The following is a 19,004-nucleotide window of genomic DNA, read 5'->3' as shown; positions in this document are numbered from 1 at the left end:
CTCCAAATTTCTAATAGAGGACCTTGTTTCAGTCATGAAACTTTGAGTGGTCTTAGATAGATCAGAGACTACAGTTGCTAAGTCAGAGTGGCCCTGCTTAGAATTCTCTGTCTGTTGCTGAGAAGATGATGGAAAAGGCTTGCTATTGCTAAACCTATTTCTTCCACCATTACTGTTGTTGAAGCCTTGTTGAGGCCTCTGTTGGTCCTTCTATGAGAGATTTGGGTGATTTCTCCATAAAGGATTATAGGTGTTTCCATAGGATTCTCCCATGTAATTCACCTCTTCCATTGCTGGGTTCTCAGGATCATAAGCTTCTCCTTCAGATGAAGCTTCTTTGGTACTGCCTGTTGCTGCTTGCATGCCAGACAGACTCTGAGAAATTATATTGACTTGCTGAGTCAATATTTTGTTCTGAGCCAATATGGCATTCAGAATATCAATCTCAAGAACTCCTTTCTTCTGATTTGTCCCATTATTCACAGGGTTCCTTTCAGAAGTGTACATGAATTGGTTATTTGCAACCATCTCAATGAGTTCCTGAGCTTTTGCAGGCGTCTTCTTCAGATGAAGAGATCCTCCAGCAGAGCTGTCCAATGACATCTTGAACAGTTCAGACAGACCATCATAGAAGATACCTATGATGCTCCATTCAGAAAGCATGTCAGAAGGACACCTTCTGATCAATTACTTGTATCTTTCCCAAGCTTCATAGAGGGATTCACCTTCCTTCTGTTTGAAGGTCTAGACTTCCACTCTAAGCTTACTCAATATTTGAGGTGGAAAGAATTTGGCCAGAAAAGCACTGACCAGCTTTTCCCAAGAGTTCAGGCTTTCCTTAGGTTGTGAATCCAACCATATCCTAGCTCCGTCTCTTACAGCAAAGGGAAAAAGTATAAGCCTGTAGACCTCGGGATTAATTCCATTGGTCTTGACAGTATCATAGATTTGCAAGAATTCAGCTAAGAACTGATGAGGATCTTCCAATGGAAATCCATGAAACCTGCAATTCTGTTGCATTAGAGAAACTAATTGAGGCTTCAGCTCAAAGTTGTTTGCTCCAATGGCAGGGATAGAGATGCTTCTCCCATAGAAGTTGGGAGTAGGTGCAGTAAAGTCACCAAGCACCTTCCTTGCATTGTTGGCATTGTTGTTGTTTTCGGCTGCCATGGCTTCTTCTTGTTTGAAAATTTCTATTAGATCCTCTTAAGAGAGTTGTGCTTTAGCTTCTCTTAGCTTTCTCTTCAAGGTCCTTTCAGGTTCAGAATCATCTTCAACAAGAATGCCTTTGTCCTTGCTCCTGCTCATATGAAAGAGAGGAGAAGAAAGTATGGAATCCTCTATATCATAGTATAGAGATTCCTTGAGATGTCAGAGAAAAAGAAGAATAGAAGAAGGAGGTAGAGATGAGAGAATTCGAACTTATAGAGAAAGGGAGTCCGAATTGCACATTGAGGAGGAGGGTTAGCCCCTTAAATAGAAGAGGGTGAGGAGGGGGGAAAGAATTTTCGAAATTAATTTTAAAAAGATTTTGAAATAATTAAAAGAACTTTTGAAAAATTGGTTGATGATTTTCAAAAATTAAATTTGAGGAAGTAGTTAAGTGATTTTGAAAAAGATTTTGAAATTAGAAATCAAAAAGATATGATTGAAAATAATTTTTGAAAAGGATGTGGTTGAGAAGATATGATTGAGAAACTATGATTTTAAAAAGATATAATTGACAAACAATTAAAAAGATTTGATTTTTTAAAATTAATGACTTGGCTAACAAGAAATTTAAAAGATAAGATTCTAAAATTCAAATATTGAACCTTTCTTAACAAGGAGGAAATTTTTGAATCAAATCACTAATTGTTAGCAAGGATTTTCGAAAATAGTAAAAAAATGGAAAGGATTTGATTTTGAAAAGATATGATCTGAAAAAGATGTGATTTTGAAAAATTATGAAAATTTGAAAAAGATTTGAATTGAAAACAAAATCTTCCCTCTTGTGCCATCCTGGCATTAAATGCCCAGAATGGTATCCTTTCTGGCTTTTAACGCCCAAAATACTATCTTTTTGGGCGTTTAACGCCTAGCCAGGTGCCCTGGCTGGCGTTTAAACGCCAGTTTTCCTTCCTCACTAGGCGTTTTGAACGCCCAACTTTTTCTCTGTAATTCTTCTGCTGTATGTTCTGAATCTTCAATTCTCTGTATTATTAACTTGAAAAGACATAATTTTGAAATTTTTTTTTGAATTTTTAATGATGAGAAATAATCAAAATGCAACTAATCATGAAAACTAAGATCAAACAAACAATGCATGCAAGACACCAAACTTAGAAATTTTCATATTAGAGACACTAACAAATTGAGAATGCATATGAGAAACAACAAAACACACAAAACAAGAGAATTTAAAGATCAGAGTAAAGAAATCATCAAGAACAACTTGAAGATTAATAAAGAACATAATTCATACATTCAAAAAATGCAGGGAATTAAATAGAACATGCAGGACACCAAACTTAAAAATAAACACTAGACTCAAACAAGAAGCACAAATTTTTTTGTTTTTATGATTTTATAAATTTTTTTGTATTTTTTTCGAAAATTAGTTTAAAAAAGAAAATAAGGAATTCAAAATTCTTAATGAGAATTCCAGGAATCATGCAATGTTAGTCTAAAACTCCGGTCCAGGAATTAGACATGGCTTACTAGCCAGCCAAGCTTTCAGTGAAAGCTTCGGTCCAAAACACTAGACATGGCCAATGGCCAGCCAAGCTTTAGCAGATCATTACATTCAACAGCAAGATTGATAGAAATCAACAAGCTCTTGTGATGATAAGTTGAAACCTCGGTTCAAAAGATTAGACATGGCTTTATAGCCAGCCAGACTTCAACAGATCATCATGAAACTCTAGAATTCATTCTTAAAAACTCTGAAGAACAGAATATAAATTTTTTTTTTGAAAATTAAAAGAATAACAAGCTTAAAAATAAAATAAAATTACCTAATCTGAGCAACAAGATGAACCGTCAGTTGTCCAAACTCGAACAATCCCCGACAACGGTGCCAAAAACTTGGTGCACGAAATTGTGATCATCAATGGCGCCAACAACTTGGTACGCACAATTGTAATCTCAACTCTTTGTCACAACTCCGCACAACTAACCAGTAAGTGTACTGGGTCGTCCAAGTAGTAAACCTTACGTGAGTAAGGGTCGATCCCACGGAGATTGTCGGCTTGAAGCAAGCTATGGTCATCTTGTAAATCTCAGTCAGGCGGATTCAAATGGTTATGGAGAATTGATAATTAAAAGATGAAAAAAATAAGATAGAGATACTTATGTAATTCATTGGTGAGAATTTCAGATAAATGTATGAAGATGCTTTGTTCCTCCTAAACTTCTGCTTTCTTATTGTTTTCATCCAATCATTCATACTCCTTTCCATGGCAAGCTCTATGTTGGGTTTCACCGTTGTCAATGGCTACCTCCCGTCCTCTCAGTGAAAATGGTCCAAATGCGCTATCACCGCACTCTAATCATCTGTCGGTTCTTGATCATGTTGGAATAGGATCCATTGATCCTTTTGCGTCTGTCACTACGCCCAACACTCGCGAGTTTGAAGCTCGTCACAGTCACCCTTCCTAGATCCTACTCGGAATACCACAGACAAGATTTAGACTTTTCGGATCTCAGGAATGGCCGCCAATAATTCTAGCCTATACCACGAAGCTTTTAATCTTAGATTAGAAACCCAAGAGATACACATTCAAGCTTGTTTGCATGTAGAACGGAAGTGGTTGTCAGGCATGCGTTCATAGGTGAAAATAGTGATGAGTGTCACGGATCATCACATTCATCAAGTTGAAGAACGAGTGTATATCTTAGAGAAGAAGTAGGCGTGAATTGAATAGAAAACAGTAGTACTTTCCATTAATTGATGAAGAACAACAGAGCTCCACACCTTAATTTATGGGGTGTAGAAACTCTACCGTTGAAAATACATAAGAACAAAAGGTCTAGGCATGGCCGTCAGGCTAGCTTTAAACGTGAACATATAAGTTCCAAAGATGAAAAGTATTCTCAGATCTAAAGTATGAAAATACAATAGCAAAAGGTCCTATTTATAGATAACTAGTAACCTAGGGATTACAGAAATGAGTAATTGATGCAGAAATCCACTTCCGGGTCCACTTGGTGTGCGTTTGGGCTGAGCATTGAAGCTTTCACATGTAGAGACTTTTCTTGGAGTTAAACGCCAGCTTTTGTGCCAGTTTGGGTGTTTAACTCCAGCTTTTATGCCAGTTCTGGCGTTTTGACGCCAGAATTTCTATGCTGACTTGAAACGCCGGTTTGGGCCATCAAATCTCGGGAAAAGTATAGACTATTATATATTGCTGAAAAGCCCAGGATGTCTACTTTCCAATGTAATTAAGAGCGCATCAATTGGGCTTTTGTAGCTCCAGAAAATTCACTTCTAGTGCAGGGAGGTCATAATCCAACAGCATATGCAGTCCTTTTTTAGCCTCTGAATCACATTTTTGCTCAGGTCCCTCAATTTCAGCCAGAAAATACTTGAAATCATAGAAAAATACACAAACTCATAGTAAAGTCTAGAAATATGATTTTTATTTAAAAACTAATAAAAATATAATAAAAATTAACTAAAACATACTAAAAACATACTAAAAACAATGCCAAAAAGCGTATAAATTATCCGCTCATCACCTCTACAGTGGATAAAGCTACTGTGGACAACTTCTTACTAAACCACACGTTTAGAGACTTTCCAAGGAAGCAATAAATGCCTGATGTGCTCCTTCAATCGATTCTATCTCCAGCAAAATTTGCATCACAATAACCAACTGTAGAGAAGTCATCAATCTTAGGGTACCATAATCCGAAATTGGATGTGCCATGAACATATCTTATGATCCTCTTTACTACTGAAAAATGTGACTCTTTTGGTTTTGATTGGAATCTTGAACACATTCCAACACTTTGCACAATATCAGGTCTAGAGAAAGTTAAGTACATAAGAGAGCCAATCATTCCTCTATACCTAGTCTCATCCACATCTTTCTTAGTTTCTCCCTTTTCTAATTTTGAATTAGGGTGCATGGGAGTTCCCATGGGTTTGGCATTTTCCATACTAAATTTCTTAACTAGTTTCTTGGCATACTTCTCTTGATGAATAAAAATACCATTTTCAGTTTGCTTAATTTGAAGCCCAAGGAAGAAATTAAGTTCACCCATTATACTCATGTCAAATTCACTTGTCATGCGTTTTCCAAATTCAGTACAAAGGGATTCATTGGCTGATCCAAAAATAATGTCATCAACATAAATTTGGACTAGAATGAAAGATTCATTAGAATTCTTGATAAATAGAGTAGTGTCTGTGGTGCCTCTTTGAAAGCCATTTTTCAAAGGAAAAGAGCTAAGTCTCTCATACCAAGCTCTAGGAGCTTGTCTTAAACCATAGAGAACTTTTGATAGTTTGAAAACATGGTTAGAAAATTTCTTACTTTCAAAGCCAGGTGGTTGTGCCACAGACACCTCTCAATCTATCACACCATTCAAGAATGCACATTTCACATCCATTTGATATAATTTAAATCCACAATAAGCAGCATAAGCTAGAAGAAGTCTTATGGCTTCCATTCGGGCAACAGGGGCAAAGGATTCATCAAAATCTATTCCCTCTTCTTGGTCATATCCTTGTGCCACCAATCTTGCTTTATTTCTAGCAATGCTTCCATCTTCACCATGTTCCGAAATATCCACTTGGTGCCTGACGGAGGAAAATTGTCGATAAAGAATTTCTCAATAAAATCACGTTGCAAGTATAGATCTAAACTGACAAGCAATCCTCGGTCAACGTTTTTGGCGCCGTTGCCAGGGATTGCTTGTCGGTTTAGATCTATACTTACAACGTGATTTTATTGAGAAATTCTTTACCGACAATTTTCCTTCGTCAAGTTTTTGGCGCCGTTGCCATAGAATTGCAAATGTGTGCCTTATTATTGGTTATTGTGAATATTGTGAATATATTTGCCTTTTGCTTTTTTGTTAGTTTTTTCTAGTTTTAGGACTTTGTTTACTCATTTCTTATTAGTTCTTGTTTTTATTTTCTCCTTTCATTATGAATTCTCACCTTTTTGGCTATGAGTTTGGTTATAATAGTGTTGTAGGGAATGGAAGCTACAATGAGAACATGCATCAAGGATGGAACAATCAAAGGTGGGAGGAACCTCAAGCTTATGATCAACCATTTTGGCAATAACCTCCTCCGATGCACTATGAGCAAGAGCCATTCCATGATGCATACCAAGACAATGGATATGGTGGATCTCCTTGTGACTACCAAAAACCACCACCATATGCCTATGAACCCCCTCCTCAATATAGCTCGCAACCATACTCACTCCTAACCCATATCCACCATACCAACCACCTTATAAGCTATATGAACCATACATAGAACCTCCCCAATTCTAACACAATTACTCCCAAGAACCACCACCTCAATATACCCCATATCTATATCCATATCTTTATCAAGATGAATCACCTTCCTATTATGAGCTCTTTCTCCCAACCAATGAACCCTCCTATCCACCCCAAACCCCAATAGATGATTCTCTTGCTTTACTACTTCATGAGCAACGTGAAACTCAAATGAAGACACTAGAATTCGTGGCTACCTTGTCCAAGGTAGTAAATAATTTAGTCTCCCTATGCTTCGACACTCAAAGTACCCCATGGCCATGTGTGGAGAATCTAATGAGGAGCGTAGCATGAAGGAGAGATTAGAAACTCCGGTGAAAAATGAAAAATGTGATTTTGTACTAGAACAATTAGAGGAAGCCGTAATTGTTGAAGAGGAAGAAGTGGTTGAAGACTTAAGAGTTGTTGAGAGTCCATGGGAACCTCAAGTCATATAGCCTCCTTCCAAGAAGTTTTAATTTGATGTTGAGGAGGGTGTACAACCTCCAAAGTATATCATGGTTAAAGACTTTGAGGAGGTTGATCAAGAGATGGATTCAATAATTGATGAATTTCTATCTACAATTGAATTCCCCTCCATTGGACTTGAAAAAGATGTTAAGGAAGAAGGTGCATAACTTCCAAGGCATATTCCCTATGAAGAATTGGATGGAATAGATCAAGAGGCAAGTTCCCTTGGTGATGAATTTGCATCCACAAGTAAACCCCTTGAGTTTGAAGAATCTTCTCCCGATGAAATTGAAAGCAACATTGAGGTAGATTTCTCTCAACCTCATACTTATGATTTGAGTAACGAAGAAGCGTTAGATGAATTCGGTGAGGACAAGCTTGAAAGAGAAGAATCTTTTCAAAAGGTGGAAGTTCTTCGACAAGATTGGACGGGAGTTGAATATGGTTTGTCAAGATCGTTGGAGACTTCTCTACGTAAGTTGTCATCTACTCCTTCATTTGAGTGGGTAAAACTTATCTCTCTTAGATTTATTGTCCCACTTGAGTGTGGTATTCTTGAAACAGATGGCCAACTTAGAAGGCTTTGTGGAATGAAGCGTAAGAGAAGGATGTTTAATGGTTGGAGTTGCAAATCAATACTCATCAAGGTTGAGATTTCAAGAGCTAGATGCAAGGGTTGGACTAGTGATCATTTGGTTGGATCTAAGAGAAGAGTTTGGTATTTCATAGAAAATTTAGATTGCTTGTCACCCGGTTGGAACAATGATGATCAACTTGAAGACGGGCGTCGAAATCAGAATTGGGATCCGGGAATACAAGAGGATCAACTTTGGGAGCTTAAAGCTTGTGAAGAACTTCATCAAGGCTTGGTGAATTCACTTGGAAATGTTGGAGCTTATTGGAAGTCCAAGCATTGGTGGAAGTTTCAAGATAAGTTCAAATACAAGCCACCATGACAAGGAGCTCACCAAATGTCCAACTTAAGGACTTTAACTAAAAGTGCTAGGTGGGAGACACCCCATCATGGTAAATTCTTTCTAATTTCCCTTTTATCTATATTGGTAATAAGTTGAATTTTCAATTTTAGTTCAGTTTATTTAGTTTAAGTTATGTTTAAACTTGTTAGTTTATTATATATAAAAAAAAAATCGACAACCCACGCATGCACGTGGGCAATGCGTACGCGTCGTATGCTGATTGTGCAACCCCTGGTACAAAAACCAGAGAGTTGCACTGGAACCATGTGGGTGGGGTGCTAGGCGCACAACCCAACCCACGCGTGCGCTTTGATGATGCGTACGCGTCATTTGCATTTTGGGCCCCCAAAGCGTAGGCATGGACGACGCGCACGCGTCGTACCTGAATGCTACCCCCGTACAAAAACCAGAGAGTTGTGATGGAATTGTGCAACTTTTGTACGTCTGGCATGAACAGTAGTCACGCGCACGTGTGACCGACGCTCGCGTGTCACTTTTTATTTTGGGCCACCCACGCGTACGCGTGGACGACGCTCACGCGTCACCTGCCTTTTTATGTTTTCACGCGCATACGTGACCCATGCGCGCGCGTCGCTTTCGCACCATGTTTCTGCCCTGTTTCTTCTCCTTTTTTCTTCCTTTCTTATTTTCTTCTTATTCCTCTCTTCACATCCCCACTTCTCATTTTTATCCTCTTTCTTTTCTTTTTCTTATTACATTTGCATACTTATATTCATTGCATTTTAATTTTGTTGTCTGTTCCTCTTTTCTTTTCTATATTTGTTGTTTTAACATTGGTGTTAAATTTTCTTACTCACCTGTTGAATATTTCTTCCATTATTTTGGTGCTTAGTGTCTTGTTTTACATTGTTGGGTGATATTATTTATAGGTCAATGCTAATCTTTTATGACACTTGTATTCCTTATGCATTGATATGAACTTGTATTGTCTTTCATGACCCACTCTCTCCCCCTTATTGTTGCAATTCTTGCACCAATGATATGCCCTTTGCTTACATTATTTTCTCATTTACATGTTGTAGCTACCATGTAGTTCAGAATAACACTCTTATTTGGCATTAGCCCTACCTATATTTTATTTCCCTTGATATTTTTATTTTTGGGCTTAATCCTCTTCCTTTTTCTCTCCTTTCTGGATGATGATAATGAAAAATTGAGTGTTGGTCTAGAATTTCACAAATGAAATCTCGTTGCTAGTATAGTTCTAAACCAACAAACAACTCTCACATAAAAAATTTGGTTGTCACAAATAACAAATCCCAAATAAGAATTAACCAAAGTATTTAAACTCCGGGTCATCTCACAAGGAATTGCAATGAAGTATTTACTTATTGGCTATGAAGGAGCAAGGGGCTTGGTTGATAAAAGGGGCAATGAAATAAATGACAAGAAAAGTAAATCAAGCAATTAAAGAAAGCAATTAATAAAGAGGGACATTCATGGCAAGGTTTGAGATCATAGGCTTTCTATCATAGTCATTAATCATAACAATACTTAACAAGAATTTATCTTATTTCATCATCCCCAATGTTGGAAGAAGGTGTGAGTTATCTTTCATTAGAGAAAGTAAAACAAGACTAGTTAATCTCACGTCAAAAATCCTAATCAACTCACTAATTAAATTAGCAAGAGATTAGAGTCATTGAAAATGATATTAACTAACAACTCTAGATCACCAATCTAAATTGGGTATTAATGACTCAAGATTGCCCAATTACTCTTTTCAAGCCAAGAATGCCCAAAATCTACTCTAAAGCCTAACCAAGCATTTTGTCAAACACTTGGAAGGCATAAAAGGAAAGCATAGTAAAAATGCAAGAATAATAAATCTACCAACTACCAATTGTAAGAAAAGTAAATTCACAACTCAAATCAACAATTAAAAGAACATCAAACATTAAATTTCATTCAATGTAAACAAAATCCAACATGAGCATTCATAAACATAAAAGAGACATAAAAGTAAAATTGACAAGAGAACTAAGAAGAATAGAGTAGTAGAAACAAGAAATTATGAAGGAAACAAGATGAGAACATGAAAATTGACCTAGATCTAAGATGGAAATATCCTAAGAACCCTAATTCTAGAGAGAAGAGGGAGCTTCTCTCTCTAGAAACTAAGCTACATGATGCCAAAACTCCAAAACAATTGCTCTTCCGTTTCCCAAGCTTGAATTCTGCATAAAATAGCATCAAAAATGAGTTAGATTAGGCCCAAAATACTTCAAAAATCGCCCCCAACGAGTTGCCTAAAATGGACCCACGTGCAACATCAGTACGCACACGTACAGTGCGCGTGCACATCCCTAAACGCGAAGCAACTATGACAAATTTTATATTATTTTGAAGCCCCGAATGTTAGCTTTCTAACGCAACTAGAACCGCCTCATTTGGATCTCTGTAGCTCAAGTTATGGTCGATTGAGTGCGAAGAGGTCAGGCTTGACAACTTTGCGGTTTCTTCATTTCTTCATGAGTTCTCCCACTTTGCATGCTTTTTTTTTATTCCTTCAATCCAATCTTGGCATTCTAAAGCTGAAATCACTTAACAAACATATCAAGGCATCGAATGGAATTAAAGTGAGTTAAATTTAGCTATTTTAAGGCCTAAAAAGCATGTTTTCACACTTAAGCACAATTTAAGGGAGAATTACAAAACCATGATATTTCATTGAATAAATGTGAGAAAAGTTGATAAATCCCCCAAAATAAGCACAAGATAAACCACAAAATTGGGGTTTATCAAATCTTCCCACACTTAAACTAAGCATGTCCTCATGCTAAGAGTAAGGAAAGACAAGAAAAGGGTATGAACATTTATTAAATGCAAAGAAACTATATGCTCCTATCTACATGCATGCAACTAAATGCAAAATGATTCTACCTACTTGGTTAAAAGTAAATCAATCTCCAAGAACATATATGAACAAGTAGGGCTAAGATCATATGACGACTCACAAACTCTACCAATTCAAATATCAAAATGAAGTTCAAATAGACTTGCAAGAAGAACGCTCATGAAAGTCGGGAACAAGGAATTGAGCATCGAACCCTCACCGGAAGTGTATCCGCTCTAGTCGCTCAAGTGTATAGGGTCGATTCACTCAATCCTCTTCTACTCATGCTTTTTAAGATTTTTTTTCATCTAACAATCAACAATTATTCAATGCATGCATACATCCATCATGAGGACTTGTTTATAGGTTGTAATGGGGCTAGGGTCAAGGTAGGATGCATATGGACAAGTGAGCTTGAAATTTGAATCTTTGATTAGCCTAAGCTCTCACCTAACACATATAACAACCTATACAATTCTAATACAATGCCTAGCTACCCATGATTCCCACTTTTTTACATACTCATGCATTCTTTTTTAATTCATATTCCATATGCATTAATTTTTATTGAACTTTACTTTGGGGAATTTTTGTCACCTTTTTATTTCTTTTTCTCTTTTTTTTCTTTTTTCTATATTTTTTTCTTATATATATATATGTTCTTTTTTCTTTTTCTTTATCTTTTTTTCTAAAGTATATACAAACGTATCAATGCATATGGTTTTATATATAGTGCATGAATATGTACCCAATTCCCAATATTTTTAACAAAAATAAAAATTACACTTTTACCTCAACCAATGTCCCAAGTTTCCCATACCCAAATGATACACACCCTTACTAGCCTAAGCTAATCAAAGATTCAAATAAAGGACATTTATTGTTTTTCACTTTGAGGTAGTGATGTGCTAAAATTAAGAACAAAAGGGATTAAATATGCTCAAAATTGGCTAACAATGGTTGATGAAAGGTAAGCTATTTGGGTAAGTGAGCTAAATGAAATGATGGCCTCAATCATATAAATGCATGTATACATGGAATAATGGACATAAAGAATCAAACAAACTAAAGATCACAATCATAGAAAGAGAATAATGCACACAAGAATAGAAATAAGTGGTTATAAGATGTAACCACACAATTAGGCTCAAAACTCACATGCTTGTGTTCTTAGCTCAAAAACCATGTTCCAAAATAAATTCTTCAAGCAAGTTCAACAAGAAAAATTTTTTGAATTGGTAGGGTGCCCTAAAATAGTTTCTTGGAAAAGAAATCATCACCCTAACCAAGTAGTCCTAAAATAAAGAGAAGTAATAAAATATGTACAAATTCTAACTAACATGCAACCTATCATGCAATGCAACAACTAACTAACAAAGACAAAAATTAAGAATTGGTATTGAAAAAGGAAGTTGTTAACCATGGAGGTCGGTCGGATGACCTCCCCACACTTAGAAATTTGCACCGTCCTCGGTGCATGCAAAGGAGAGCAAGGTGGATGGGTTGCTACAATTGATGAACTCCTTCAAAAGGTTGTGCGGGTGAACTTGTTTGTGGCCCCATTAGAAGCTTTTCCATTCCTTTCCTTCTTGGAGGCTAACCTCAAAGGAGAGAAAAAAAAAAAGAAAATTAAGCCTACAACAAAGATATGAAAGCAATTAGAACATAGGGGGGGCTAATGCCAAATAAGAATAGGGTTCTCACTACATGTTAGCTACGCATGTGAGTGAGAAAGCAATATAGGCAAAGGGCATATCAACTAATACTTGATGCAAGAGTAAAGTCAAAGCATGAAGAGAACACTCAAAAGCATCAAGTTCAAATAAGAAAGAGTTGACACAAACAAGATTAATGATAAGCATGAGAGCAATTGGTCCTATCCTAACTCAATAATGAGGTACAAAAAACAAAGAATAATGAGTTAGGAAAGACTAAAGCACTAATCTTGTGTGCGGAACAATGATCACAATTAATGCCAAATAAGTCACGAAGCACCAAAATAATCCAAGGACTTCTCAACAATTGAGTAAGAGAATTCAACACCATTATTAAAATGAGAAACTTAGAAAATAAAATAAGAACAAACTATAAAAACAAAATTAAAATGCAATGAATGATAATATGCAAATGCAACATATAAAAGAAGACGAAAATAAGAAAAATAAAAAGTAAAAATTTTGAAAAGAAAGTAAGAAAGGAAGAAAGAAGAAGAAAGAAAGAGGAAGAAACTAGAAGGAAAAGAAGAGAAGAAGGGAGAAAGAAAATAGGGCAGAACAGGGGAAAAACAGGACGCGCAGGGCGACGCGTACGCGCACAGCATGCGTGCGCGTGGGTGGGCAGGCGGGACAAGCGACGCATACGCGCATAGCACGCATACGCGTGGATGTGAAGATGGCGACCAACGCAGACACAGAATAGGCACAAACTAGGCATAACTCTCTGGTTTTTGTACCAGGAGTGTGAGATGCACCACTGACGCGCGCGCACACAGCACGCTTACGCGCGGATGCCTGTTTTTTTTTTTTCAAAAATAGGGCACTCTCCTAATCTATAAGCATTCTAAAATAATCACAAATCAATTTTAACAACAAATCTTTTTGGTTTTTGAAAAAAAATTTCAAATACACTAAAAACAAAACTTATACTACAAGCAAAACACTACTCAACAACAACTAAGCTACAACTTAAGGCACAAATCTAATCAAGCAAACCAACAACCAAAATATTAAAACAAGAGTATGCAAAAAAGAAAACTACCTAACAATGGCAACTCAATTCATCAATTGATTATATTTACAAGAGAATGGAAAGAGTTTACCATGGTGGGGTGTCTCCCACCTAGCACTTTTAGTTTAAGTCCTTAAGTTGGACATTTGGAAAGCTCCTTGTCATGGTTGTTTATGCTTGAACTCATCTTGAAACTTCCACCAATACTTGGACTTCAAGTAAGCTCCAAAATTCAAGATCAATGGCACCAAGCTTCGATGAAGTTCCACACAAGCTAAGGCTTCCAAAATTGATCTTCATATATTCCCAGATCTCAAATCTTGTTTCTACACCCATCTTCAAGTTGATCATCATAATTCCAATTGGGTGAGAAGTGATCTGAATTCTCAAGTAAACACCAAAGCATCTTCCTAGACCCCTTTAGTTGAGAACTATACCAACCATTGCACTTAGACTTTAAGCTTCCAACCATAAGGAACCTTGTTTGACATTTCCACCCACTAACCAATTCTCTCCTACTCTTAACTCCACAAAGAGCTCTAAGTTGACCATCATTTTCAATCAAACCATATTCAAGTGAGAAAGTGAAGCTTAGGGATAGAAATTTTACCCACTTGAATGTTGTGTTGGATGATGGTGACTTAAGAAGGGGGACCTCCCCCACTTAGCCAATGCGAGGTCTACGTCCTTGTGCTCCTTCTTGACTACCTACACCTCCTTGCAACTTTCCTCAACTTCAACCTCTTCCTCTTGGTGGCTCTCTTCCAATTCAATCTCTTCTTCATTGCTCACCAAGGGCATGGGAGGTTGTGAATCTTCTTGTTTGATCTCAATTTCAAGCACAATGGGAGAGGATTCAATTGTAGATAAGAAATTTTCAATGATTGAATCCATCTCTTGATCAACCTCTTCCAATCTTTCATCATTTGTACTATGCCTTGGAGGTTGTGCATTATCCTCCTCAACACCAAATTCAAGCTCATTGGAAGAAGGTTCAACAACTTCCACAAGATCATCAACAATATCACTTAGTGTGGAAGTGTTCTCAAGTTTGAAATCCACCTCTTGTTTAACTTCCTCTAACTCTTCAACCACTTCTTCTTCTTTAACAATCTCTTCCTCCTCCACTTGTTGCAAGACATGCCCCATCCCCTTGTCCTCATGTCCAAAATCTCCTTCATACTCCCCTCTTCGGTTGATTTCTCACATTTATCCGTGGAGGTACTTTGCTTGTTGCATGAGTCCCGTGAGTCCAAGGCAGCTTTAATTTTGGCAAGGTTAGCCTCGATAACTTCATTCATCCTTTTGGCTTCCTCTTGCTCTTTTTGACGGGTTATTGCTTGAAGCCGATCCATTGCTTCCTTGAGACGATCCATTGGCTCTTGGATGGATGGATATGAGTGTTCTTCCATGGAGGGTTGTGGTGGAAAGGGAAATTCATTATGTGGTTAAAAGTTATCATACATGGAAAGTGATTCATCTTGGTAATAGTATGGAGGTGGTGGTTCTTGAGGGTATTGGTGGTGGAATTGGGGTGGTTCTTTATATGGTTCATATGGTTCACAAGGTGGTTGGTATTGTGGATATGGGTTGGGGTCATATGGAGGTGGTTGGTGAAAAGGGGGCTTGTGAGTGAGGTGGTTCAAAATTATGTTGAGGAGGTGGTTCATAGGCATATGGTGGTGGTTGTTGACAATCACAATAAGAGTCACCACATCCTTTAGATTGATATGCATTAGGATTGGAATTATACCCATAAGAAACCGGAGGAGGTTGTTGCCAAGAAGGTTGATCAATCCTTTGAGGCTCCTCCCATCTTTGATTGTACCCAAATTCTTGATGCATATTGTCATTGTAGCTCCCATTTTCTATAACATAATTTGAGCCAAACTCATAGCCAAAGTGAGGATGAGAATTTATAATAGCAAATAAAAACAAAAGCTACAAAAATAAGCAACAAAGTTCTAAAGCTAACAAAAACTAACAAATAAGTAAAAGGTAAACATATTCACAATATTCACAATAGCCAATAATATAACACCATTTCAATTCCCCGGCAACGACGCCATTTTATTAATGAAAAATTGAGTGCCGGTCTAAAATTTCACAAATAAAATCTCGTTGCTAGTATAGTTCTAAACCAACAAACAACTCTCACATAAAAAATTTGGTTGTAACAAATAACAAACCCCAAATAAGAATTAACCAAAGTATTTAAACTCTGGGTTGTCTCACAAGGAATTGCAATGAAGTGTTTAATTATTGGCTATGAAGGAGCAAGGGTTTGGTTGATAAAAGGGGCAACGAAATAAATGACAAGAAAAGTAAATCAAGCAATTAATAAAGAGAGACATTCATGGCAAGGTTTGAGATCATAGGCTTTCTATCCTAGTCATTAATCATAACAATACTTAACAAGAATTTATCTTATTTCGTCATCCCCAATGTTGGAAGAAGGTGTGAGTTATCTTCCATTAGAAAAAGTCAAACAAGACTAGTTAATCTCACGTCAAAAATCCTAATCAACTCACTAATTAAATTAGCAAGAGATTAGAGTCATTGAAAATGATATTAACTAACAACTCTAGATCACCAATCTAAATTGGGTATTAATGACTAAAGATTGCCCAATTACTCTTCCCAAGCCAAGAATGCTCAAAATCTACTCTAAAGCCCAACCAAACATTTTGTCAAACACTTGGAAGGCATAAAAGGAAAGCATAGTAAAAATTCAAGAATAATAAATCTACCAACTACCAATTGTAAGAAAAATAAATTCACAACTCAAATCAACAATTAAAAGAACATCAAACATTAAATTTCATTCAATGTAAACAAAATCCAACATGAGCATTTATAAACATAAAAGAGACATAAAAGTAAAATTGACAAGAGAACTAAGAAGAATAGAGTAGTAAAAACAAGAAATTATGAAGGAGACAAGATGAGAACATGAAAATTGACCTAGATCTAAGATGGAAATATCCTAAGAACCCTAATTCTAGAGAGAAGAGGGAGCTTCTCTCTCTAGAAACTAAGCTACATGATGCCAAAACTCTAAAACAATTACTCTCCCTTGCCTAATCTTGAATTCTGCATGAAATAGCATCAGAAATGAGTTGGATTGGGCCCAAAATGCTTCAGAAATCGCCCCCAACGAGTTGCCCAAAATGGACCCACGTGCAACATCGGTGCGCACGCATACAGTGCACATGCGCATCCTTAAACGCGAAGAATCTATAGCAAATTTTATATCATTTTGAAGCCTCAGATGTTAGCTTTCCAATGCAATTAGAACCGCCTCATTTGGATCTCTGTAGCTCAAGTTATAGTCAATTGATTGCGAAGAGGTCAGGCTTGACAGCTTTGCAGTTTCTTTATTTCTTCATGAGTTCTCCCACTTTGCATGCTTTTTCTTCATTTCTTCAATCCAATCTTTGCCTTCTAAACTTGAAATCACTTAACAAACATATCAAGGCATCGAATGGAATTAAAGTGAGTTAAATTTAGCTATTTTAAGGCCTAAAAAGCATGTTTTCACACTTAAGCACAATTTAAGGGAGAATTACAAAACAATGCTATTTCATTGAATAAATGTGAGAAAAGTTGATAAAATCCCCCAAAATAAGCACAAGATAAACCACAAAATTGGGGTTTATCAGATGGCCACCAAAAGAGGAACGGAAAAGCTCTTAAATGGGGGTGAGAAACAAGTCCATCTGAAAAATTCTTTGAAGAAGCTCATTAGTTGTAGCAACCCCGATCCACCTTACTCATCTTTGTATGCACCGAGGATGGTGCAATCTTTAAGTGTGGGGAGGTCGACGACGGGCTTCCGTGGGTTATGGTTTTGTATATTTTTGGGTTTTAGGTTTGATGACAAGAAAATATAAATTGTGAGAAAATAAACTAATAGCTAAGAAAAGTCTTGATGAACGGATATTTTATACGCTTTTTGGCATCATTTTCATATATTTTTAGTATGTTTTGTTTAAGTTTTATTAAGTTTTCATAGGTTTTAGTGTTAAATTCACATTTTTGAATTCTAGTTTGAGTTTGTGTATTTTTGTACATTTTCAGGTATTTTCTGGCTGAAATTGAGGAGTTAGAGCAAAAGTCTGATTCAGAGATAGAAAAATCACTGCAGATGTTGTTTGGATCTAACCTCCTTGCACTTGGAAGAGCTTTTCTAGAGCTACAGAAGTCCAAATGGAGCGTTCTCAATGGCTATAGAAAGCTGACTTCCAGAACTTTCCAGAAATTTATAATAGTTTATACTTTGCTTCAGAATAGAAGGCCCAAAACTGGTGTCCAACACCAGCCTCCTGCCCCATTCCAGGCGTCCAGCGCCCAAAGGAGGAGACCAGCGTCGAAATGCCCAAAGAGGACCCCCTAGCCAGTGTTCAATGCCCTAGATGCCTCTTAGCACGTGGATCTCATCAAAGTTCAGCCCAAACACTCACCAAGTGGGCCCCAGATGTAGATTTTAGCATTAAAAAAACTGTTTTACCCTTACTAATCATTAGTTTAGTATTTAAGGGATATTTTACATAATCTTCTATCACCTTTTACCATATTTTCAAATTTCATGCTTGTATTTTCTATCAGTATGAGTTTTTAAACCTCCTAGGTTGAGGGGAGGAGCCTTGCTGAGTTTTATGGGTTGATAAAAGATTACTGTTCCTCTTTAATCCGTGTTTGATTCAATTTTAAGATGTATCTTCGTTCTTCATCAATATGAATGCGTTGAATTGGTATAATCTACACGGGTTCAGAGTGCATCTTTTATTGGACAATGATAAATCACCAGCTTGATTATACATCTGTTAGACGGCTAATCCACGACTTCGTTGGGAACTTCTCGAGACACTAGTTCATTCGAAGTATGGGAAGATTAGGATCTATATGGTAGAGGCTAGAACCAAAGGTGTAGCATCCTCTGATTCGGAAGATTCTACCTTGTCTGTGGCGTTTTGAGTAGGATCACCAAGGAGAATGAACTGCAGGAGCTTCACTCTCATTCAGAATGGATCCACATTAACCCTGGGGTTCATATCTAGAGGAGTATTAGCGGCTGCTCAAACCAGCGTCAATCACATACAGCCTGCCATAGAAGAAATCATTCACAATTGAAGAAGACAGTAAGATCAGAGTTAATCAAGAAGGACAAAGCAACTCCAAGCCTTAACCATTCTCTTTTCATAATTTACACGACTTTTGAGTTCTGATTACCTTTTTCTTTATTCCTTATAATCAAACCTTATAATTCCATCTTTCAATTCAAACTCTTTTATCCGCCTGACTAAGACCTGCAAGATAACCATAGCTTACTTCAAACCATAATCCTTGTGGGATCGACCCTGACTCGCTCAGGTATTACTTGGATGACCCAGTGCACTTGCTGGTACAGTTGTACGAAGAGTGGGAATTCGTGCACCAAGTTTTTGGCGCCGTTGCCGGAGATTGTTCGAGTTTGGACAACTGACAGAATA

The 19,004-nt window shown here is 37.0% G+C and overlaps 1 non-coding gene across 1 annotated transcript; it reads left to right on the top strand.

Moving 5' to 3' along the window:
* Window positions 1–657: 657 nt before the first annotated feature.
* Window positions 658–765, top strand: LOC148570801 (small nucleolar RNA R71). Its single transcript, XR_015880433.1, has one exon. It is a non-coding gene; the product is annotated as a small nucleolar RNA R71 (small nucleolar RNA).
* The last annotated feature ends 18,239 nt before the right edge of the window (window positions 766–19,004 follow it).

The sequence above is a fragment of the Arachis ipaensis genome, chromosome B3, assembly GCF_059453495.1.
Source record: "Arachis ipaensis isolate K30076 ecotype BB chromosome B3, ASM5945349v1, whole genome shotgun sequence".
Classification (NCBI taxonomy): Eukaryota; Viridiplantae; Streptophyta; class Magnoliopsida; order Fabales; family Fabaceae; genus Arachis; species Arachis ipaensis.
The sequence above is the reverse complement of the archived record's forward strand: the minus strand, read 5'-3'. Positions and strand labels throughout refer to the sequence as shown.